The sequence below is a fragment of the Zootoca vivipara genome, chromosome 7, assembly GCF_965207765.1.
Source record: "Zootoca vivipara chromosome 7, rZooViv2.hap1.1, whole genome shotgun sequence".
NCBI classification, from domain to species: Eukaryota; Metazoa; Chordata; class Lepidosauria; order Squamata; family Lacertidae; genus Zootoca; species Zootoca vivipara.
Window position 1 is genome coordinate 10,514,265 of NC_142590.1, and position 23,020 is coordinate 10,537,284.

Sequence of the window (23,020 nt, forward strand, 5' to 3'; positions counted from 1 at the left end):
ATAGGCTTCCTCACGAGACAAGGGAAAACTTGACAGCTATGCTGGAGGGTTTAATTTGTGGTGGAACAGGTGAAAAGGAAGGCTGGGCTCCTGCAATTTTAACAGGTGAGAAGAAAAAGGAATTGTCATGCAAGCTACAGCCACAGAAATTATCTGTTCTACACATATATTAAATGTCCAGGAGCCTCTTTTGCTACCTTAGTTAGTGATGAAGCCTTTTTCTGTTTCAGAAGAAGTGCCTTTGAATTTGAACGAAGATGATATGATAGATATCATAACAAGGGAGAATCAGCATAAGTCCTTTGTCGACACCCTGAGAGGATTTATTTAGATTTAAGTGGTGATGGAATGGAGAATCTCACCAGAAGCATTTGTTTCCCAGCTGCAGATACATGACTGAATTTGTCTTCAATTTAGCTCTTAAATCTCCCATACAGGCTGGAGCTGGAAATGCTAGCTTGTTATGTGAGATACCACAGGAACGATAACATTGAATTTTACATCAGTATCGTCATTTTTTCTGCTATTTCCCCCAAATACGTTGCCGTCTTCATCTTGCCAGTCCTCACAACAGCTCTGCGAAGGTGGCGTTAAAAAATTCCACAATACAGTTTCCATTGTTTTCTCATTTCCTTCTTACTGTAGTCTGAGACTCATCATCTTTAATGTTACGGGCATTTGGGGCATGACGAGATATATTTCTTCAGCCTGTACTTTTCCATCCCTTTGTTGCAATACATAAATGTGTAAGAACCCCTTGAGGTGTAGCTAGAGCCCAAGGTGTGACTTTCACAATCTGAACAGCAGTCAGAATAGATTCTCAAATATGGTTTGCTTGACTTACCTGAACAAACAATCTGCTTTTCCCCTCCTAATACGCTCAGCAGTGCCAGAAGGAGGCGGAGTCCTTTCTTAAGGTACTAACTGTGATTCCAAATTTAGAAAGAAAACATTAAAGCAGAAAGTAATATTCTTGCTAAGATATTGCGCCAGGCTTTTTGACCCATCATTTATCCACTATAGAAATTCACTTTAGGATTATCTAGGCAGTATAATATGTGAATAATTAAGAATAACTGAGTGTGATTTTTGCAGCTGTTGTAAAAGTGGCAAAACAGTGTATCACGGGATGGAGCAATGGAGAATTTCTGAAACAACAGGGGTATATTAGCTCCACCCAAGGCATGAGGGAGAACAGCAACCACCAGTAAAAGATAGACATAATATTTTAGAAGGACAGGAAGAAACGTCACAGACAGAATAACCATAGCTGCCAAGTTTTCCCTTTTCTCACGAGGAAGCCTATTCAGCATAACGGAATTTCCCTTAAAAAAAGGGAGAACTTGGCAGCTATGAGAATAACTGCCACACACAGGAAGAACAAGGATATAGTTTGAGTGCCTCACCTGTAGTTTTATAAATCATTTAATGTGTCAATATGAATGGAAGTGGTTACGGTAATATTGCAGTTGTTGTATAAGGGATTGTTATTTTGACTAGAGTGTAACTAAAATTAATCAGATCTGGGAACGTGGAAATAAAGTAAATCATCAAACTATCAATTCTAGCACATGGCATTAAATTGTGTTTGTGTGTACAAATTGCTAGTCCTTGAGCAATACAGTAAGGCACAGATGCTTCTTGTGGAAATACAGGGCCAAGTCAATGTGAGGCATCTTTGCTGAACACACCGTCCTCCCTGCCTAGATTTGGGCACGAAAGAGTTGGTGGATGAAATATGAGTTGCAAGCAAGCATTATTGATAGTGGGGGACATCTATTATGGCATTTTCCTTGGCCTCCAGCTTTCTGTCTTTATGGAGCTTGAACCAACATGAGATAGCTTTAACTCTGGTCTTAAACTGTCGAGTATTTTTTTTGGGGGGGGGGATCCTTTGTGTCAATTACCTTCAGGGGCCTGGCAGGGAAAAATTAGGTCAGAAAAGATTACGGCTAAGGTTTCCAGCTTCACTCACATGCTTTCATTGCTGTCAGGGGATTGTTGCGGCTACTCTCGAGTAAAGACGCTCCGGTCTGCTCTTTCTTTAAGAGCTTTATTGTGCATATTATTTACAGTGCAGAGACATCAGAAAACATGACTGCCTAGTCTGATTCAGAACCCAGCAATGGCGCTTGTCTGCTTTTGCGCCAGCATAGTAGTCTGGGGACCCCAAAACGCCACCCCCTTGCCCTACGTCTGGGTGCATGACCCAATGTGGGCGCTGGAAGGGGCTGCGTTCCTTCTCCCTTCCTTTGGCTGCGCTGTCCTTCCTCCTCTGGCCAGCTGGGTCGGTGCTGAGGCTCTGACACGTCTTGGAGCCCCCTCTCCACTCCGCTCCATTCCTCATTCCCTCCTCCTGACCCGCTGCTAGCGCTGTCACTGGGCGAAGTGCTGGTCAGGATGACTGGGGGAGGGTCCCTGTAGAAAGTCCCCCTGACAATTGCTAACCCCTGTTTTTACTGCAATAATTATCTAAAAGCAGAGGACAAGGATGTGAGTGCTATATTCAAACTCTTTTTTTGTTCTCATACAGAATTTCTTTTGCAAACGATCATTAACCAAATTCTCTCTCTCTCTCTCTCTCTCTCTCTCTCTCTCTCTCTCTCTCTCTCTTAAGCAAATGCAAGCAAATATAGCTGAAAGAAAAACAATCCATTCTTGTACTTGTTCTCTCTTACACTTTGCATTTCGTTATTATATGGTCCGATGCACTTGCGATCAAGGCCCACTAATTGCAGTGAGGCTTACTCCCGAGTAAGCACAGAATTGCACTTGTCAACTTTTTTTCATGGCTCCTCGCCTTGCTTGACACATAGAAAATGAGCAAAGGAAGCTTTTCCTGGAGTTTATTTATTTCATAAACTTTAAATACTGCTGGATTGTTTTAAAAAACCTAAGAGTTGTTTGCTAAAAGAATGAGACTACGCCTAAAAAACAGTTAGAAACAACCATTTAAAACATTCAAAAAGTAAATGAAATCAACAATAAAATGCTGTACAAACAAATTAAACATGTCAGAATTCTACATGTCTTAAAAAATAATTTCTCTGAATTCTTTTTTATGGATAAAGTGTCGCCTACTTAATTGCTAAATGAATGTGTGGGCCCATCTCCTATTAAAGGTGTGATATAGCAAGGCATATGATATGCCGCATATCATATTGTGGGAACTCTCTGCATCTGCTAAGATGCACTGTGGTAGCAGCTTTCCAAGACTCCTGGAGCTACTGTAGTTACACTGCCTAGAAAGCTGGAGGGTCTGCCTTCCTCTCTTTAGGTCAACTAAATACAAAAAAATGCAAAAAAAATCATTTCCTTATTTCCCTCCAGACTTCCTTCATTTCCGCAGCCTATTTCCATGCCCTCCAACAATTCTCTGATGAAAATAGGGGCGTCGTAAGGAAAAGTAGGACATTCCGGGATCAGAATCTGGGATGGCTTCTGTAAATCTGGGGCTGTTCCTGGAAAATTGGGGCACTTGGAGGGTCTCTATTTCTTTTGGGGTAGGGAGCGTTGTAGGCATCGCTGCCAAGTATCCTGCGGAGAAATCTGGGATCGGCAGCCGCGCGACATTGGAAGTTGCATAGACACTAATTTGCCCATCTATGGGCACTGAAAATGGCCGGCGCCGGAAATCACGTCTACGCATGTCCGGAAGTGCGTAGATGCAATTTCCGATGTCGGCACCAGCCATTTTCTGGTGCCCATAGATGGGCAAAGCGGCACCAGAAAAATGGCTGCCAACAGGAACAAAAATAAGGGAAATTAACAGGAGAGGATCTGGAACGGGAGACCTCCGGGAAACAGTAAGGAAAAACGGGGGTTTCCCGGGAAATACGGGGTACTTGGCAGCTATGGTTGTAGGACGGTTTTGTTAACCAGCTGGGAGACCGAATTCTTTCGTGATATACTGTAAATTATCCACAGCAGATTTCAGTGTATCTTCTGCGCAGCCCTGCCTGCCCTAAGAGTTTGAGTTTGCACCTTGACACAGCACTTATCCTCGATGCAACAGATGGTGTGTGGGGAGAGGGGTGTCTTTTCTGAGCTTTGGCTGGTAGATAGGGCTGCCCTTGAATGCATTCAGAAACTTGAACTGTTGCTACCAGGTTGCTGGTTGCAGCGGCGGAGCTGTACACCCGGGGGGGGGCAGGGTGAGCCGCCCAGGGGGCCAGGGCGATTGGTGCCCAGGGGGGATATGGTGTGGCAATTGGCGCCCATTGTGGGTGATCGACGGGGCGATCGGTGCAGCAATCGGCACCCAGGGGGGCTGCGCAGTGATCCGCCTAGGGGGATTTTGTCTCCCCTCCTGCTCAGAGATGACAGGGGTGACCCGGGGTGGACCGCCCCCCTTCCTACGCCCCTGGCTAGTTGGAGTTAGGCATTCAGGCTCATTTTTGTTTCCAGGTTCAGTTCAAAGTGCTGGTTTTAACATTTAATGTCTTAAACAGCCTGGCACCTTGGTAGGCCAAAGACAGCCATATTTTGCATGTTCTTCCCCACATACTCCATTCAACAGCCGAGGTCTTTCACAAGGTCCTGCTGCCAAATGATATATTTTTGGTCACTACAAGGAGTGATGTCTTTTTGGTATTGCGGAAATTCATCAGGCCCTGATAGTCTCTTATTTTAAGGTGCCTAGCCAAAACATGTCTTTATCAGAGTTTTAGTCAGTTGTTTTCTTGGTTGTGTTATTTTAGTACTATCTCTCCATGGTTGATGTTTGTGATATTTGATTATTTTTTTTTTTGTAATTTTATAGTGGGTATATTTTTATTTAGGGTGTGGTGCTCTTATCATAGCTATCAAGTTCTCCCTTTTTTAAAGGGAAATTCCCTCATGCTGAATAGGCTTCCTCGCGAGAAAAGGGAAAACTTGACAGCTATGGCTCTTATGCTGTAAGCTACTTTGTAAGTTCAATCGTGTGGGGAAAGGCAGGGCATGAATTTCAGTACAAGCAAGAGTTATTTTCCTTTCCCTTAGTGTGTATTTCAGAAGGTGCAGTTCAAATTTCCTGTGTGGTTTCTGGTAGAATGGAATGTGTTGAGTAATGCATTTTGTGATTCACTTTCTTACCTATCAGGATATTGTTGAACATGGAAGAGTTTTTCTTCCCCCATCAGAAGGAAATTGTGATGGGTCACTACATTGATCTAAAGAATATTATTCAAATATCCCTTGTCCTGTTGCAAGAGGAAATTCATTTTAAAGGATTCTTATATCTGTTTTGTGTTCTTTCTTTTTTTTCTTGTTATAGCTTGTTAATCAGCCGATAGTCACCATGTGGTCATATTTCTTCAAAGGGAGTGGGGAATCAACCATACCTTGGGAAACTTATATGATGGCACCTATGTATTTCATATTATGCCCCTTTACCTACATCTCTGCGCCCATTATGGCATTATGCAACAGTGGACTTTCTCCCCTAAGCCCTATAAATGCATTTGATTCCCTGCCACCTGCCTACTTTCTGGCAAAACTCATAGCGCAACCATTATTTATCGTTTCCGACAGTTTTGGCTCCCAGCTATTTACATTCGTTATGTGCTAAATGCCACCGGAGACTGAAACATGAATAATAGAGCTAATTGTCCATCACTAATCCAGTGGAACGACAAAATGTTAGACAAGGAATATTTTCCGCAGGAAGCCCATAAAGATTTAGAATTTCCATGAGTGAAATTGTGTTTTTTGTAGTTATGGCACACTTCAGTCAAACAGGATTGCACGATTCCAATAGAATAAGAATGGGGGGGGGAGATTCTTCTGCTGGTTTAACCTTTGTCACTTCTGTAATGGCTTTCCATGAAGATGGATGTCAGGGTTCGTAATATAATATTAAAACCAAGATAAAACATCAAACATTAAAAACTTCCCTAAAGTTCCCAAAAGGAGTACCGTAGTTCTGTGCAAAAACTCCTGGGTAATGTGGCCATTCTATAGCAATGATTCTACATTTTCTTCCATTGCTTACCATCCTCAGGTTTTTTTCTCATCAAAGGGATGTCGTCGGCTTGATACAATTTATTAAGCTTTTGGGGTGCTATTACCCCCAGATATTGAAACTGTATCTAAGGGGAGTATAGTAAAACTATTTCTTGCTTAACATAAGCGGGGAGTGCTGCCAGTGGGTCAATTAACATGATTGCCATGTTGTTGGTAAAGAGATTCAAGTTATGCTCCCTTCTCTCGTCAGATATCTCTTTGCTATTAGGATTTACTTATCCATACATATCAACAAAAGTGAACAACATTTTCAGAGGGCTCTTGAGATCTCTAGCCCAAATCAAAACATTAGCTGTATTAAACAGGAAGTTGCAAAAAACAGCAACAGATGTTTTCTAAGTGATGTCAGTTATTATAGAAGCCAATTTCCAGGTGCTTAGCACGTTACATGTAGTTTGAGAACCACAGGCTTAGCAAATTCTCTGCTGAAATAATAATAGTAATAATAATAATAATACCCCGTCCACCTGGCTGGGTTTCCCCAACCACTCTGGGCGGCTCCCAACATAATATTAAAAAACAAGATAAAACATCAAATATTAAAAACTTCCCTAAAGTTCCCTAAAGGAGTAAGGTAAAGGTAACGGGACCCCTGACCATTAGGTCCAGTCATGACCGACTCTGAGGTTGTGGCGCTCATCTCGCGTTATTGGCCGAAGGAGCCGGCATACAGCTTCCGGCTCATGTGGCCAGCATGACAAAGCCGCTTCTGGCAAACCAGAGCAGCGCATGGAAATGCCGTTTATCTTCCCGCTTGGAGCAGTACCTATTTATCTACTTGCACTTTGACGTGCTTTCGAACTGCTAGGCTGGCAGGAGCTGGGACCGAGCAACGGGAGCTCACCCCGTCGCAGGGATTTGAACCGCCGACAATGTGGCCATTCTACAGCAATAGAAATTCTACATTTTCTTCCATGGACAATCCACATGTTGGTTTTTTATTTTATTTTATTTTTAAAATGTCTGTAAACAAAAATTGGAAGAGATGCGAGTATCCTCCTCAGAGATTATTATTTTTTTGCATTCCAATATATTGTTATAGATTTGGAGGAGGACCCCCCGCCCCAAATGCTAGAAATTAATAAATGGCTGGATTTTGATGATGTGATGGGAGAAATAAAATGCAGATGAATTCCTGGGCTAGCCTATGCAGAATGACATGGCCAAACTAGCGCCATTAAGAAAAAATGAAGGGCCATTGAGGGCCATTGGCAATGCGAGAACTGTCCTTCCCCCTGCCCTGGGGTATGAACAGAGACTGGGGGTTTGGAAGGTTCCCAGGGTAATGGTGTGAGGTGACAGGAAAGGAGAGTTTTTAGTGGGGTAGATAAAAATCACTGGGTATAAAAAAAGGATTTTTTTATTTAAATCTGATTTCTTTTATTTAAATTGTATTTTTAAAATAAAATACTTTTGGAGAGAAAATATTTCTAAAGATAGTTTTCTATTTAAGTTACATTACAGTCCAAAGGCTATTCATCAGGAAAAAAGGATTTGCTTTAAGTTTTTCATGTCTCCTAAAACTCAGTCTAAGTTTTTTTTAATTGTTTAACCACATCAGTTAACAAACATGTCCTATAAAGCTACTATTTTAGTTAAATAAGTGGTTTAAATTGTTCTTCAGGAAATGATTATTTTTATCCTTCCAATAAAGTACAGCAGAAAAGTCGTCCAAATATAAACAGTTAACTTATTAAACCTCACAATAATTTCATAATTATCTGTCTATGTATTTCTAATAGTATAACCAAATCAGCAATTTTTGATATACCGGTAACTGTAGAAACTACTCTGAAATTTTATTATTCCAAAAACGAAACCTTCATCTGGTTGTAAATATTAAGATTATACCACCAAGAATGAGTCTTTCTGTAAAAAGAATGATTTAAATCATGTCTTACTGACTAGTGATTTAAATCATGATTTAGATTGATTCGATTTAAATCAAATCCATCCTGGTTTTTAGCAAGGTGTTCTTGGAGGAGGAAGGAGGAAGAAGACAAACTGGGATCCATCTTGGGAAGGCTGGCTGGGAGTGATGCCTTGAGCTTCAGGGTTGTGAGGTACAAGCCCCTCTGGAAATGACCGTGCTCTGTGCAGACTGAAACCATAAATAGGTGAATAAACCATATTTCTTAAAGCTACGACAGCCTCTGGCATATCTCAGTTACCAAAGAATCACAGACCCTGGGTGAATGCCTGGAACTCAATGAGCTCTGGCCACCACTCAGCAGGGGAGGAGTCACCCAGCTTTGGTAACAATATATTTTCCCCCCAGGTGTTCCTCTATCAAGGAAAAAGCAGTTGTGTTGCAAAAGGCCCTGGATAGATGTTGACCTCAACATAAAGTTTTTCCTTTGAGTTAGCACTAGAGGGTGCACTATGTTTAGGACATGAATGCCAAACCCTACCTCTCTCTTCTCTTTCTTTGCCGTCAGCTAAGATCTATTCCGGGAACTCTGGTCTAATGGAAAGCACATTTGGTGCCTTCTGCCAATATGGTTACGGAAGCTGGCTTCCGCAAATTTGTTCCCAAAATATTGATAAGAACAAATGATCTATATCAGGGGTTCCCAACAAAATTTTCTCGAGGACCCCTCATCGAGCCGCTATTGTGACAAGGACCCCCATTATTGTGACAAGGACCCCCAGGGAGGAGGGAGGGGAATGGAGAAGACAGGGTACCTGCGCAGTAGCGCACAAATGAAGCCGACGCGTGCAAAGCATCTTGGGGAGGTGAGCGTTAGTAGAATGCGCGTGCTGCCTCTTTGCAAAACAGTAGTGTTTGTAAAGCGCCACCTAACAGCATACAGCAGAACTACTGCCTCTATCTAATTCTAGTTTTGCGCTAGACTCTGCTCATGCAGGAAGCGGCCAAAACAAAAAATCTGTTATCATACGAAATATATTTAATATATTTTTTATTCTAATAGCATCTTGAGGACCCCTCTGGCATAGCTCGCGGACCCCTGGGGGTCCCTGGACCACCTGTTGGGAACCACTGATCTATATGTATAGTTTTTACACAACCTCCCCCCCAGCCAACCTGTAGCACAAGTTGGGACGTGGGTGGCGCTGTGGTCTAAACCACTGAGCCTCTTGGGCTTGCTGATCAGAAGGTCGGCGGTTCGAATCCCCGCAATGGGGTGAGCTCCCGTTGCTCTGTCCTAGCTCCTGCCAACCTAGCAGTTTGAAAGAACCCCAGTGTGGGTAGATAAATAGGTACCACTGCTGCGGGAAGGTAAATGGCATTTCCATGCACTCTGGTTTCCATCAAGGTGTTCCGTTGTGCCAGAAGCGGTTTAGTCCTGCTGGCCACATGACCCGGAAAGCTGTCTGCGGACAAACGCCGGCTCCCTTGTCCTGAAAAGCGAGATGAGTGCTGCAACCCCATAGTTGCCTTTGACTGGACTTAACCATCCAGGGGTTCTTTACTTTTTTACCTTTTATGTGGATTTGGCCCTCTGAGCCAGCTGCAAAAAGGGACACAGATTTGCATCAAATGCAAATTTGTGTCCTCCTTTGGGTAGAGTGGATGGCAGCCTCAGCCTCTTCACCCACTCTCTAGCAGCCTCTAGGAGCCAAAGGAAGGAGAACATTGCAATAGGCACAAGATGATGTCACCAAGGCAACTATCTGTAAGCAAACAATAAACTTGGCAAAAGTAATTTCTTTCCCGAGTAGGGGAAAGAATACCTTGTTTCTACATTTTACCTAAGATTCATAAGGCTCCCCGATTCTGAAATCAAATGGGTTCACTAACTGTGGCACCAGAAATGTGATTTATTTAATCAAATGCACTTGTCAGTTGATATACATTGGCGCCACCACCCGCACTGTTAAGACGCATGGCAACAATAGAACGGTACAGATGCCATAACTAACTAACTAACTAACTAACTAACTAACTAACTAACTAACTAACTAACTAAAACTGTTATAGGAATTCTAAGGACTTATATATGTAAATTAAATGTTCATAAATGAAGGTAAACACATACATAAGTATACATGTGTTTGAAATAGTACAGGAAAGCAATCCTGAAGCCATTTTTACTCTTTCACTGACCTCAGATATTTCTCTGCAGTGAGGAAGGAAATAGGGACTCCTCCCCATTGCTCGCAAATCCTGTCTTAAGGGCATATTTGTGTATGAATAGGGTAAGCCTGTGACCTATATTTAGCATCTCGAAAGGAATAGCCAGGCTGCCCAGGTGGAAATATCAGTGACCATTGTCAGGTATCCTGACAAACAGGATTCTGTTATAGACCACCCCCCTGTGATGTATTTCCGCTGTAGCCCACCTCCTTCTGTGATGTATGTAGGATGTTTTGGGGGTGGTCTTGAGCTACAGGGGGGGCAATTTCAAAAGTCTACATAAGGGCTTGCACACCATTGTTCGGGGTTCCTGTCCTCCAACCATAGCTGCCAGGTACCCCGTTTTCCCCGGGAAACCCCCGTTTTTACTTAGCTTTTCCCGGTGGTCCCCCGTATCACTTCATCTCCTGTTTTTCTCTGTTATTTTCTCCTGCTGGCGGCCATTTTTTTCCCCTTTCTGATTTGCCCTTCTATGGGCACAAAAAATGGCCGCCGCCGGCTTCAAAAGTCGCATCTATGCATGGCCGGAAGTGCATAGACGCCACTTGCGGTGTCGGCGACGGCCATTTTTGGTGCCCATAGATGGGCGGGGCGACACCAGAAGTTACGTCGACGCAACTTCCGGTGTCACACGGCTGCCGGTCCCGGATTCTGCAGTCCGGGACTTGGAAGGTAAGCCTCCAACCCTGCATGGGGTGAGTGGGGGACCCTGTTGCAACAGCTTAATAAAGATCTGGCTAATTTTCTTGTAATAGAACTAGCTAACTAACTTGGGCCCAGTATACCTTAAGGAGCACCTGAGCCCTTATATGACATCTGGGTCACGAAGTTAATCCAGAGGCATAGGAGCCACCCAATAAAAATATTTGAGGGGACCAGGCCCCCCCAAAGTTGATGGACATTTCCATTCAAATAGACATTTAGTGCCGCTGGCCCCATGCTGTGGAAGCCTCTTCTAGAGAGATTTGTAAGGCATCCTCTCCTTTGACTTCCAAGTACAGTATGTCTTAAAAACTTTTTAAAAATGATTCTGCGGGGCTATGCAGTTGTTTGAAACGTCCCTTGAGTAGCTAGCCATGTTAATGATTGCTTCATATTGCTTTTTTTTAAAAATTACATTGTGGAAAACCACCCTGATGTTGTGCAAAAGGGCAATATAGAAATGATTTTATAAGTAACTTAAAAAGAAAATTGCTTCTGTTAGTTAGATGGAGGCCCGTGGCAGTGAGATAAAGGATGGCAAGGCCATCCTTGTCCAGAAACATTTCGGTTTTTCCTCGCATGTGGTTATCTCAGTGCACTTTGCTCTGGTTGAGTCGCTGAAAATGGTGTTATCTGAAAGCAAGGGATTTATACAACCTTCCTCTCTAGCTTTTGCTGGAGATTAAAATGCTGAGCAAGTGAGACCCTTGGGGCATTATGACCTTTTTGTCTCCCTTGTCAGTGTTAGTTGAAAATTCACAGAGCAAAAGCTGTATTTCCTATTTGTATTTTGCCTTTCCTCCCCCTAATGTGCAAAAGATGCTTGTGTAAGCATCTGCCTCAGGGTTTCGTGGACATTTATTGCATTCCAGGAGATTTTATTATTACTATTATTCAAATTGGATAGGAAATTGAGACAAAAAGAGGAAATCACTTCATCATCTGTTGAATTAAAACATTTTGGCTGCTGTATATATTCGCAGGCAGGGAACACACACACGCATACAAAGAGAAAGGGAGGGGGAATCAAATTTGGAGCTGAAGTTGATGGTGAGCAGAGCCAGAGCTGACAACTGGCAAAGTTTGGAGGCGCATGAGTAGCGTTCTCTGTGCTGTTATGGTAGTTTAGAGGGATATAGTATGAAAGGGAAGGCAAAGCAGTGCTCTTATTTGAGTATATTGGCAGGCCACAATATATTGTTACATGCCACCTCAATGTACCGTAAACATCAGGAAGAATTTTCTGACAGTAAGAATCATAGAATCATAGCGTTGGAAGAGACCACAAGGGCCATCCAGTCCAACCCCCTGCCAAGCAGAAACACCATCAAAGCATTCCTGACAGAGGAAGCCTCCGCTTAAAGACCTCCAAAGAAGGAGACTCCACCACACTCCTTGGCAGCAAATTCCACTGTCGAACAGCTCTTACTGTCAGGAAGTTCTTCCTAATGTTTAGGTGGAATCTTATTTCTTGTAGCTTGAATCCATTGCTCCGGATCCGCTTATCTGGAGCAGCAGAAAACAACCTTTCTCCCTCCTCTATATGGCATCCTTTAATATATTTGAACATGGCTATCATATCACCCCTTAACCTTCCTCTTCTCCAGGCTAAACATACCCAGCTCCCTAAGCCGTTCCTCATAAGGCATCGTTTCCAGGCCTTTGACCATTTTGGTTGCCCTCTTCTGGACACGTTCCAGCTTGACAGTATCCTTCTTGAACTGTGGTGCCCAGAACTGGGCACAGTATTCCAGCTGAGGTCTGACCAGAGCGGAATACAGTGGTACTATTACTTCCCTTGATCTAGATGCTATACTCCTATTGATGCAGCCCAAAATTGCATTGGCTTTTTTAGCTGCTGCATCACACTGTTGACTCATGTCAAGTTTGTGGTCTACCAAGACTCTCAGATCATTTTCACATGTACTGCTCTCAAGAACTGTTCATCAGAGGAATGAACTCCCTCAGGAGGTGGCAAACTCTCCATCAATGGAGGTTCTTGTGAAGAGGTTGAATGGCCATCTGTCATGGATGCTTTTGCTAAGATTGTAGGGGGTTGGACTTGATGACCCTTGGGGTCCCTTCCAACTCTGTGATTCTATCATTCCATAAACAGTGGTGGCTGGATTTGGCTGGCAACCCTGCTCTTAAATGTGATGCAATGCAGACTTGTTGAACTAGCAACTCATGAAGGCAAAAGAGGACTACCTGCAGCTCACCGGCAGGCTCAGTCTATAGGTTTCGCTGTCTGCCTGAGACTATAAAAATGGAGACGGAGGTGGGGGTGCTATTGTCAACTGGCAGTGAACAATATAATGTTACAGGCCAAGGACATGGGTGGTGCTATGGTCTAAACCACTGAGTCTCTTCGGCTTGCTGATCAGAAGGTCAGTTGTTCAAATCCCTGCAAAGGGAGTGAGTCTGCTCTGTCCCAGCTCCTGCCAACCTTGCAGTTTGAAAGCACACCAGTGCAAGTAGATAAATAGGTACCGCTGCGGCGGGAAGGTATACGCCATTTCCATGAGCTCTGGTTTCCCTCACATTGTCTGGTTGCACCAGAAGGTGTTTAGTCATGACCTGGAAAGCTGTCTGCAGACAAACATTGGCTCCCTTGACCTGAAAGCGAGATGAGCGCCACAAGCCCATAGTCGCCTTTGACTAGACTTAACTGTCCAGAGGTCCTTTACCTTTTTATTTTTTTTATTCTTACACAACAAAAAATGCAAGATTTCAGGGGTACCAAAGTCTGTGGTGTGGTGTTTTTTTGTTGGTTTTGTTTTTTGCAACAATGAGACACAGCAGAGTCTGTGGCGTCTTTATGATATATGGTTTATTTACAAATATATTTAACCTGCATATCAGTGGAGACGTCCCCAAAAGATCCTGTTCCTCCCATTGCTGCAGCCTCCGATTCCAAGAGACTCCAAGCGTTGCTCTCTGCAGCATAAAACAGAGGGGCTTTCCCCATTTTCTGTTTGGCTAAGTAGTGATGTATGGAAGTGAGAGCTGGACCATAAAGAAGGCTGATCGCCGAAGAATTGATGCTTTTGAATTATGGTGCCGAAGAATTGATGCTTTTGAATTATGGTGCTGGAGGAGTCTCTTGAGAGTCCCATGGACTGCAAGAAGATCAAACCTATCCATTCTGAAGGAAATCAGCCCTGAGTGCTCCCTGGAAGGACAGATTGTGAAGCTGAGGCTCCAATACTTTGGCCACCTCATGAGAAGAGAAGAATCCTTGGAAAAGACCCTGATGTTGGGAAAGATTGAGGGCACTAGGAGAAGGGGACGACAGAGGACAAGATGGTTGGACAGTGTTCTTGAAGCTACGAACATGAGTTTGACCAAACTGCGGGAGGCAGTGCAAGACAGGAGTGCCTGGCGTGCTATGGTCCATGGGGTCACGAAGAGTCGGACACGACTAATAGACTAAACAACAACAACAACAACAACAATGAGTTAATGGCTTGGCCATTCCAGTGATTACCTCTTGATCCAGGCGTTTCCTGGATATGGAAAAACTGGTTTAAACTCTAGCTCCCACTGGAGCAGGGAATTTACGGGTTTTCTTAAATTCTAACCCTTTACCGAATCCAGATGTTTTAGGGGAGTCTTGCTGCCCCACAAACTTATAACAATATTTGTGGCCTGCATCTGGCACAGTTTGCCACATGTTTTGCAGGCATTGTGAAGCGTGTCTTGATCTCTAGGTCAGTGTTTCTCAACCTTTTTTGGGCCACGGCACACTTGTTCCGTGAAAAAAATCACGAGGCACACCACCATTAAAAAAGTTAAAAAATTTAACTCTGTGCCGCCCTATATTATAATTATGACTGTAAGAAACATTTGACAAATATTGCTTTCCGGCGGGTCAGTGTTGTTTATTGGCGGCCGCCAGGCACGTGACAAAGCAAATCGCCCTTCTCGTCGCGGCACGTCGCGGCACACCAACCAGTGTCTCACGGCACACTAGTGTGCCGCGGAACAGCGGTTGAGAAACGCTGCTCTAGGTAATGGTGCATGCTCTAAGGGGAAAACATGCTTCTGGTCATTTTAATTTAAAATGCATCTTTTTAGGAAGTAAAATAAGAGTACTGTTATTCTTTAACTGTAATACAAGCACCAGGAAAGCCAAACAGTATTTTGAAAACTAATGACCTGTGTTGCAATGAATAAAGTGCTAAGAGGCTACCAAAAGTCATACAAGGTTATTCATACAATCCATTGAAGTAAATATCCAATATAGAAACTGCAACTAGTATTTGCTGGAGAAATTTATACAACACTGGGGCCCAAGTGGTGCTTTTCAGCAACCCAGGCGTTGATGAATGAAATCTCTGCCCAAAGCAATGTGTAAAATGTGCACTTGAAAGTTTCTGTTCAAATCAAGGAAGTTATAGAATATATTTCAAACGTGGAGGCAGCTGAATATGTATGTGTGTTGCTCTAGCTTAATTTTAAAAGAAAATTGCAGTCAGTATAAATGCTACGGACTGTGTTATGCCATGCAGTTTTTTCAAAACACTAACATAAAGAGAATTAATCTAAATTTCCTGGTGACATCGTCATAATCCTGTCAACCAATAGGGATTATTCTCACTTTCTCACTAGGAAATTTAGATTAATTCTTTTTATGTTAGTGTCTGCAGTTGGGTTTTCCACTCTCCTTTCTGCCCACTTTTTCCCCCCACTTGACACCACCACAAAATCTGGTCAGGCCCTTAAGGAAGATGGGGGCTCTGTGCCTCTCAGGCCTCCTGCCTTTGCTATTGATCTACTGCCACAAAGTAGGCCATGGAAGACTGGGAATTAATCCAGGGCCTGCAACAGGTGGAAAAAAATAAAATAATAGTGCCCCAATTAAATTCTGTACCCTGGAATTAAAAGGTACCCTTCCAAACAAGAATATTTATGGCATGCTAAAATATTGATAGAAATGATGTTGTCTTAATAATATTTGTAAGTTTTACGCAAGTTGACGAGTCTTTCAAAAACTCCATCCAGTACGTAAGAGACAATTTCATATGGAATGACGTTTTTGAAAAGAATTATACCCAAACAAAAGTCCCGCAGAGAGATGCAAACAGCCTGTGATGGTTTTCTGATGTTCCTGGTTTGCAGAGTGGTAGATTTAGGACAGGAAGTTGATGTTATCTGCCCACAAATTTCACAGATGACAGAAGCCGATCTGTGAGTCTAGTGAGAAAGAAAGAGCTAAGTTAGTCCAACAGCAAATGACAGAAAACCACAAACTAAAGGCCACCTTTGTAACTAGTTCTTGTTCAGCAGGATAATTAAATTTTGCATTTGCATTCCTACTACTGAAGAACTGCTAGCTATCTCCTCTCCCATGTTACCACAGGGATACCTGCACCATTAGTTTCACATTTTCATAAACTCAAAACTTTCAGTTTACAATGGCCATTGTGTAAGGATGGAAAGGGGTTCAGAAAGACAATGTTATATTGCCAAGAGGATATGGCAATAATACTCCAGCATCTTATTTTCAGGGCCGGCGTGTCCATTAAGGCGAAATAGGCAGTTGCCTAGGGCGCCAAAATGGAGGGGGCGCTGGCACGACGGGGAGCGCTGCTGGCTTCGCAGGACTCGCTCTGCTGCGCGGCCGCTGTGCCCCGACGCCACCTACCTGCGTCCAGGGCGGGCGGCAGCAGCGGCGCCGGAGCAACCCAGGCATGCCCGGAGCGCTGAGGGCAGCAGCGTGTGGAGGACACGTGGGGCGAGAGCAGCCCCTTTCTGTGGTGCGCGCGTGCCAGGCGCCATCACTGCTCTCTACTTCTTCGGCAGGCGGGAGCAGCTGCCGTTGTGCCCTGGGTTCCGTGGCTGAAGCCCGAGGGCATCCAGAGCAACCCAGCCGTCGACATCACAGGTAAGCGGGAGGGGCGCTGGGAAGGGAAGGGGGTGAAGGCTGTGCCAGGCCCGCAGGGAGGAGGCAGACGCCGGGGGGGGGGGCGTGCCAGAAGGTGATCTCTCCTAGGGCGCAAAAAACCCTAGCACTGGACCTGCTTATTTCCTTTCTAAAACAGGTTACTTGTTTAATTTAGAGCTCTGATTTCAATGAATGCAGCTGTGGTTCTCTACGTAACGCCAGACATCTCCTTTCTACTTGGCAATTTCTAGAGACAGCTTCTTTCATTTTGTACTCACATACAGAGACACTGCCTTATACAACACACACACACACACACACACACACACACAGAGAGAGAGAGAGAGAGAGAGAGAGAGAGAGAGAGAGAGAGAGAGAGAGAGAGAAGGATCAGGAGAACCTCTTAAGTAAATCATTCCAAAATCTTCCCTCTATGGGAAAAGTAAACAATATAGCCCCCAAAATAATAGTCACCCAGATGCACCTACAGTGTGAAACCTAGGTGTGACTGTTACCTGTTTCTTCCTTTGGGCTGATCCTGATTGTAACATCATAGAAAGCGTCAGAAGGTCGTGTTTGCGTTCAACCTAGGGTGACCTCATGCCAAGCATAGTTGACATTCACCTTGATTCTCCAGCAAGTTTGATCTCATAACCTATGACATTTAAGCAGCAAGAATTTTAGAGTCGGGTGACACCTCTGTTTCTAGGGATAAAAAAAGAAACCACTAGCTAAACCCAAGCAGGCCTGTCTAGTACCTCTTTGGGGCGCTAACTGAAGCACCCTAAAATGTGGGTAACCCTCCCTCCTACAAGGGCAGACTTTGGTAATATGTATCATAGAACTATATCACAGCAGCCTACAACAATACGAAAACATAAAACTGAACGTTCACATAGCAAAAAAATAAATAAAAACAAGTTAAAGGCAAAAAGAAATGAAACAAGCATCAAATAGATAATTGTTGTGAGTGGAGATCTACATCAGAGCAAGAGAAGACTAATGGGAGGAATAAAGATTTACACTGGGATCTGCTGCCCCTGCAGATCCTGCCGCCTCAGACAGTAGCAGCATGGACCAGTAACTCATAACTGCTGCTTCTGTTTTGTTTTTGCTATGTTAGCAGCACCAAAGTGATCTCTCCAGGGCACATGCCTGAGAAGTATGTAAAGTTCCCCTGGATGGTTAAGTCCAGTCAAAGGCAACTGTGGGATTGCAGTGCTCATCTCGCTTTTCAGGACAAGGGAGCCAGTGTTTGTCCACAGACAGCTTTCCAGGTCATGTGGCCAGCTTACCTTCCAAGTTCCGGACTGCAGAATCCGGGACCGGCAGCCATTTGACACCGGAAGTTGCGTCGATGTAACTTCCAGTGTCGCTTTGCCCTTCTTTGGGCACCCAAAATGGCCGCCGCCGGCTTCGAAAGTTGCTTGTACGCATGTCAGGAAGTCCACCGACGCAACTTCCGGTGCCACTCCGCCCATCTATGGGCACCAAAATGGCCGCCGCCAACACCGGAAGTTACGTCTATGCACTTCCGGACATGCGTAGATGTGACTTTTGAAGCTGGCGGCGGCCATTTTTGGTGCCCATAGAAGGGCAAATCAGAAAGAAAAAAAATGGCCGCCGGCAGGAGAAAATAACGGAGAAAAACGGGAGACAAAGCGATACGGGGGACCACTGGGAAAAGGTAAGTAAAAAAGGGGTTTTCCCAGGGAAAATGGGAGACTTGGCAGCTATGGTGGCCAGCAGGACTAAACCACTTCTGGCACAACGGAACACCGTGACAGAAACCAGAATGCATGGTTCCGCTCCTCCCTCCTGGCCGTGTTCAGAAAGTGGTGGTGGGGGATGAATGTTCAGACCCCTGGGCTCTCACTTGTGGGGTGCCTCAGGGTTCTGTCCTCTCCCCCATGCTTTTCAACATCTACATGCAGCCGCTGGGAGAGATCATCAGGGGGTTTGGGTTGGGTGTTCATCAGTATGCGGATGATACCCAGCTCTACCTCTCTTTCAAATCAGAACCAATGAAGGCGGTGAAGGTCCTGTGTGAGTGTCTGGAGGCAGTTGGAAGATGGATGGCGGCTAACAGATTGAGGTTGAATCCTGACAAGACAGAAGTACTGTTTTAGAGGGACAGGAGGCGGGAAGGTGTGGAGAACTCCCTGGTCCTAAATGGGGTAACTGTGCCCCTGAAGGACCAGGTGCGCAGCCTGGGAGTCATTTTAGACTCGCAGCTGTCCATGGAGGCACAGGTCAACTCGGTGTCCAGGGCAGCTGTTTACCAGCTCCATCTGGTACACAGGCTGATACCTTATCTGCCCTCAGATTGTCTCGCCAGAGTGGTGCATGCTCTGGTTATCTCCTGCTTGGACTACTGCAATGCACTCTATGTGGGGCTACCTTCGAAGGTGACCCGGAAACTACAACTAATCCAGAATGCAGCAGCTAGACTGGTGACTGGGAGCAGCCGCCGAGACCACGTAACACCAGTCCTGAAAGACCTACATTGGCTCCCAGTACATTTCCGAGCACAATTCAAAGTGTTGGTGCTGACCTTTAAAGTCTTAAACGGTCTCGGTCCAGTATACCTGAAGAAGCGTCTCCACCCCCATCGTTCTACCTGGACACTGAGGTCCAGCACCGAGGGCCTTCTGGCAGTTCCCTCACTGCGATAAGCCAAGTTACAGGTAGCCGGGTAGAAGGCCTTCTCGGTGGTGGCACCTGCCCTGTTGAATGCCTTCCCACCAGATGTCAAAGAGAACAACAACTACCAGACTTTTAGAAGACATCTGAAGGCAGCCCTGTTTAGGGAAGCTTTTAATGTTTGATGGATTTCTGTATTTTAATATTTTAATATTTAATATTTTAATACTTTGTTAAAACCCAGCCAAGATAAAACCCGGGTATGGGCCGGGTATAAATAAATAAATAAATAAATAAATAAATAAATAAATAAATAAATAATAATAATAATAATTTAATAAAAGCAATAAACAAAACAAAAAAGAAAGAAAGAAGAGGGGGTGGGAAACAGCAACATAGAAAATCTATAAACAGAAAAGAAAATACAATAAATTCATTCGTCAGCTTTATTGGAGTGGCAGCTTAGAGGTTCAGGTGAGCACGGGGCCAATTTGAATAAAATATTGGGGGGCAGGTAAGTCCAAGCTTGCATAATGAATCACATGATGCAGTACATGCACACCATTTGAACGACAATGTTAATCAACTTTAGGGGTTCTCGGCCCCCTCAAATATTTTTTGGGGGGTGCAAAGTGACCTTGGCCGCTAGGAGTTGGCTCCTATGAAAGTGAGTCTGGAGCAAGGATGATAACGAATGAAGTGTAAACGTTGGCAGCATTAAGATAAATTCAGCAGTGTAAATAAGTTGTGATGGATGTAATAATGGAATACTGAATGGCTTGGTTTATATAAAATATGCAAAATTAACCATGGGAGGGAGGAAGTCATTGATATTTTTAAGATTCGCTTATGTGTTTGCGCGAGTGTGAATGTGAAGAGAAGGGAACAGGCCCCCGTTTTAAGAAGGATTTCCTTTGCCTTTTTTTTTTTCAGAAGCCCAAGGCTCTCCGCACCCTGAGCGCCTTCTCGCGCCGCCTTAAAGTTGGAGGCAGCGGGCAGCTGACTTGGCCGGGGACTCCGCCCGCCCCCGCTCGGCTCGCGAATGGCAATTCTTCCCGGGCAGCCCGCCTGAGAAGGGGAGGAGAGAGACCTCAAAAGAAAAAGAGAAGACACAGAGACACAGGGTATGCGTGCGCGCGCGGCTTGCAAAGTGGAGACCTGCGCGCCACCGGAGGATCCCTGAGCGCTCCAAGACGGCACTGCAATTGTAAGTAGGGCGACTTTGGAGAGGAAGGAGGCGCGCGGGGGCGCACGGGGCTTCCTTACTGAGGTTTCGGCTAAGGGTGGTTCGTTCGCGAGAAGATGGGACGGGAAGGAAATAAGGAAGCGCATTCTCCCGGTCCCTTAAAAATAACTTGAGGGGAAGGAATGCAAAAATGAAAGACGAATTCTGCGATTCTGTAAGTTATTTTTGCAACAGCTGGTCAGATTGCAATTGGCAAGGATAAGAGGAGATGTTTGGGTCGCCTGGGCAGTTGCAAACGGGATAGGCTCTCGTGCCTTGGGTATTACGGAGCTTTGATTTGTTTTGTTTGTTTGAATGGGTCAAGGGAGGGGGGGGAGAGTTGCATGTTATTTTCCTCTCTAGGGACCAGAAAAAAATGTAGGAGCCTGTCATTATGGAGCTAATAATCGTCGATTTGTAGAGTTGGGAGGGACCACGAGGGTCATTTATTGCAGCCTCCCTGCACTGCAGGAATCTTTTGCCCAATGTGGGGCTCGAACCCACGACCCTAAGTCTCATACGCTAACCACTGAGCTATCCCAGGTGCATCACATCACGTGATGCTGTTCTCACGTGCTTTTGTGGGGATGGCGATCAAGCGCGTAAAGTAGGCTACTCGAGCATAGCCTGGTCGGTTTTCTACTCGAGTGCAAGCTTCTGTAGGGTGGCCTCAGCTTCTCCGCCTGCAAAATGGGAAGAAGCGCCGATTAAAAGCGCCCTTAACTGATGAGAGGCAAGCGCACGCATGCCCTGGCTGAAGTAACTTCAGGCCAGGAGGCAAAAAGTTTCGCAACGGCCACGGAGATGTTTTAGCAAACGAGCTGACAGCTTCTTCCTTCGCTCTGCGCGGCTTCCTAATGCAAAAAGAGGAGGAGGAGGAGGAGGAGGGGGAAAGCCAGGATTTTTGAGCATGAAATTGAAAATATGCCCAGTGTGGAGAGAGCATTTCTGTCACTGAGAAGGCAGCTCTGCACACACTTACCAAGCGGAAGTTGACCCCGTGGAATACAGCAAGCAGTTCTGAATGAACTCACAAGGGGCTGAAGTATGAAGGATTTTTTTTTTGTGCAAATATTGTTTGATATCTGCCTCTGCTTACTCTAGCGTCCACATAATTTGTAGATTGCTTGTGTGTTCTTTCCCTTAGTTTATCGGTGACCCTGATGTATCACATTCCAAGCGTCACTTCTTTCTCCTTGATAAGAAAAAACAGCATGCAATCTAATATTAATATTTGCATTTCTAGGTGCTGCAGGAAATACTCAGCTTGGATTTTAGAAATAGCGTGCAAAAGAGTTTTAATGCCTGAGATCTTGGTGTGGAACGTAGATTTTCAAAAGTGTTTTCAGTGCAGGGCTAAATCCAAGCCAAGATGTGCAGCCTTAGATAACCTAAGAAGCCCTAGTCCAGGCATCCCCAAACTGCGGCCCTCCAGATGTTTTGGCCTACAACTCCCATGATCCCTAGCTAACAGGACCAGTGGTTGGAGAAGATGGGAATTGTAGTCCAAAACATCTGGAGGGCCGAAGTTTGGGGATGCCTGCTAGTCTCTGTGGCAGGCCCATTTGAAATAAATGTGCATTTTAAATTTATTTCTTTTAATTTTGTCTTTATTCCACCTGACCTACATTGTTCCTTCCATTGCCCACTTTTCCCCTCACAATAACCTTGTGAGGTAGGTTAGGCTAAGAGAAAAGGAGATTGGCTCAAGGTCACTCCAAGTGGGCTGTTTCACGGCTGAGTGGGGATTTGAATCCAGACCAGGCCTCCTTGGTTCTAGTCAGACAGTCTAACTCAGGGATGGGAGCAGGTAGATTTGCTGGTAGATACCTAGGCACTTGGCAGTAGATCAGCAAGGGTTTCTGACTCCCATTAATTTAATAATACCAAGTGAAATGGCAAGTGAAAGCAAAAACCTGTGGCTTAGCCTTGTGCTAATTGCTTGCCAACCTTTCTGTACCTCTCCTTACTGCAATTTTATGAATGTAAGTTGGTTGCCTTTGACCAGTTCTTTTTGCACTTCCACTGGCCTGTTGGGGAGTTTGGTTCTCAAATCCCTGATCTGTTGCAACTCTGAAGTCAATTTGTACTAATACACACAGGCAAACTCGGCCCTCCAGATGTTTTGAGACTACAGTTCCCATCACCCCTGACCACGGGTCCTGTTAGCTAGGGATGATGGGAGTTGTAAGTTCCAAAACATCTGGAGGGCCGAGTTTGCCTATGCCTGCCTTCTGGGATGCAGTAGAGGAGTGGCTCCACCCCTTTTTTTCTCCAGCTGGCTCTGATTGGTAGATATTGGTAGTTTAAGCAGAAATGCAAAGTAGGTCCAATAACCTGAAAACCTGCCCACCCTGCTCTAACCACATCACCACATTGGCATAGGTACCACATCTAAGCACATGCTAGTTGCACAATTAAATGAAAAGGTTCCAAGAGCTCTGGCCAGGTAGTAGAT

General features: G+C 44.7%; 1 protein-coding gene across 3 annotated transcripts in view; it reads left to right on the forward strand.

The window, feature by feature from the left end:
- The first annotated feature begins 20,273 nt into the window (after positions 1-20,273).
- PLA2G4A (phospholipase A2 group IVA) overlaps positions 20,274-23,020 on the forward strand; it is an 80,019-nt gene continuing 77,272 nt past the window's right edge. The window contains exon 1 of one of the 3 annotated variants that reach the window (XM_035122361.3): positions 20,274-20,544. The gene's annotated coding sequence lies outside the window, so the exon portion shown is untranslated. Of the gene's footprint in view, positions 20,545-20,567; positions 20,738-23,020 lie in introns of those variants that run through there. The other 2 variants (XM_035122364.3, XM_035122363.3) reach the window with 2 other exon arrangements.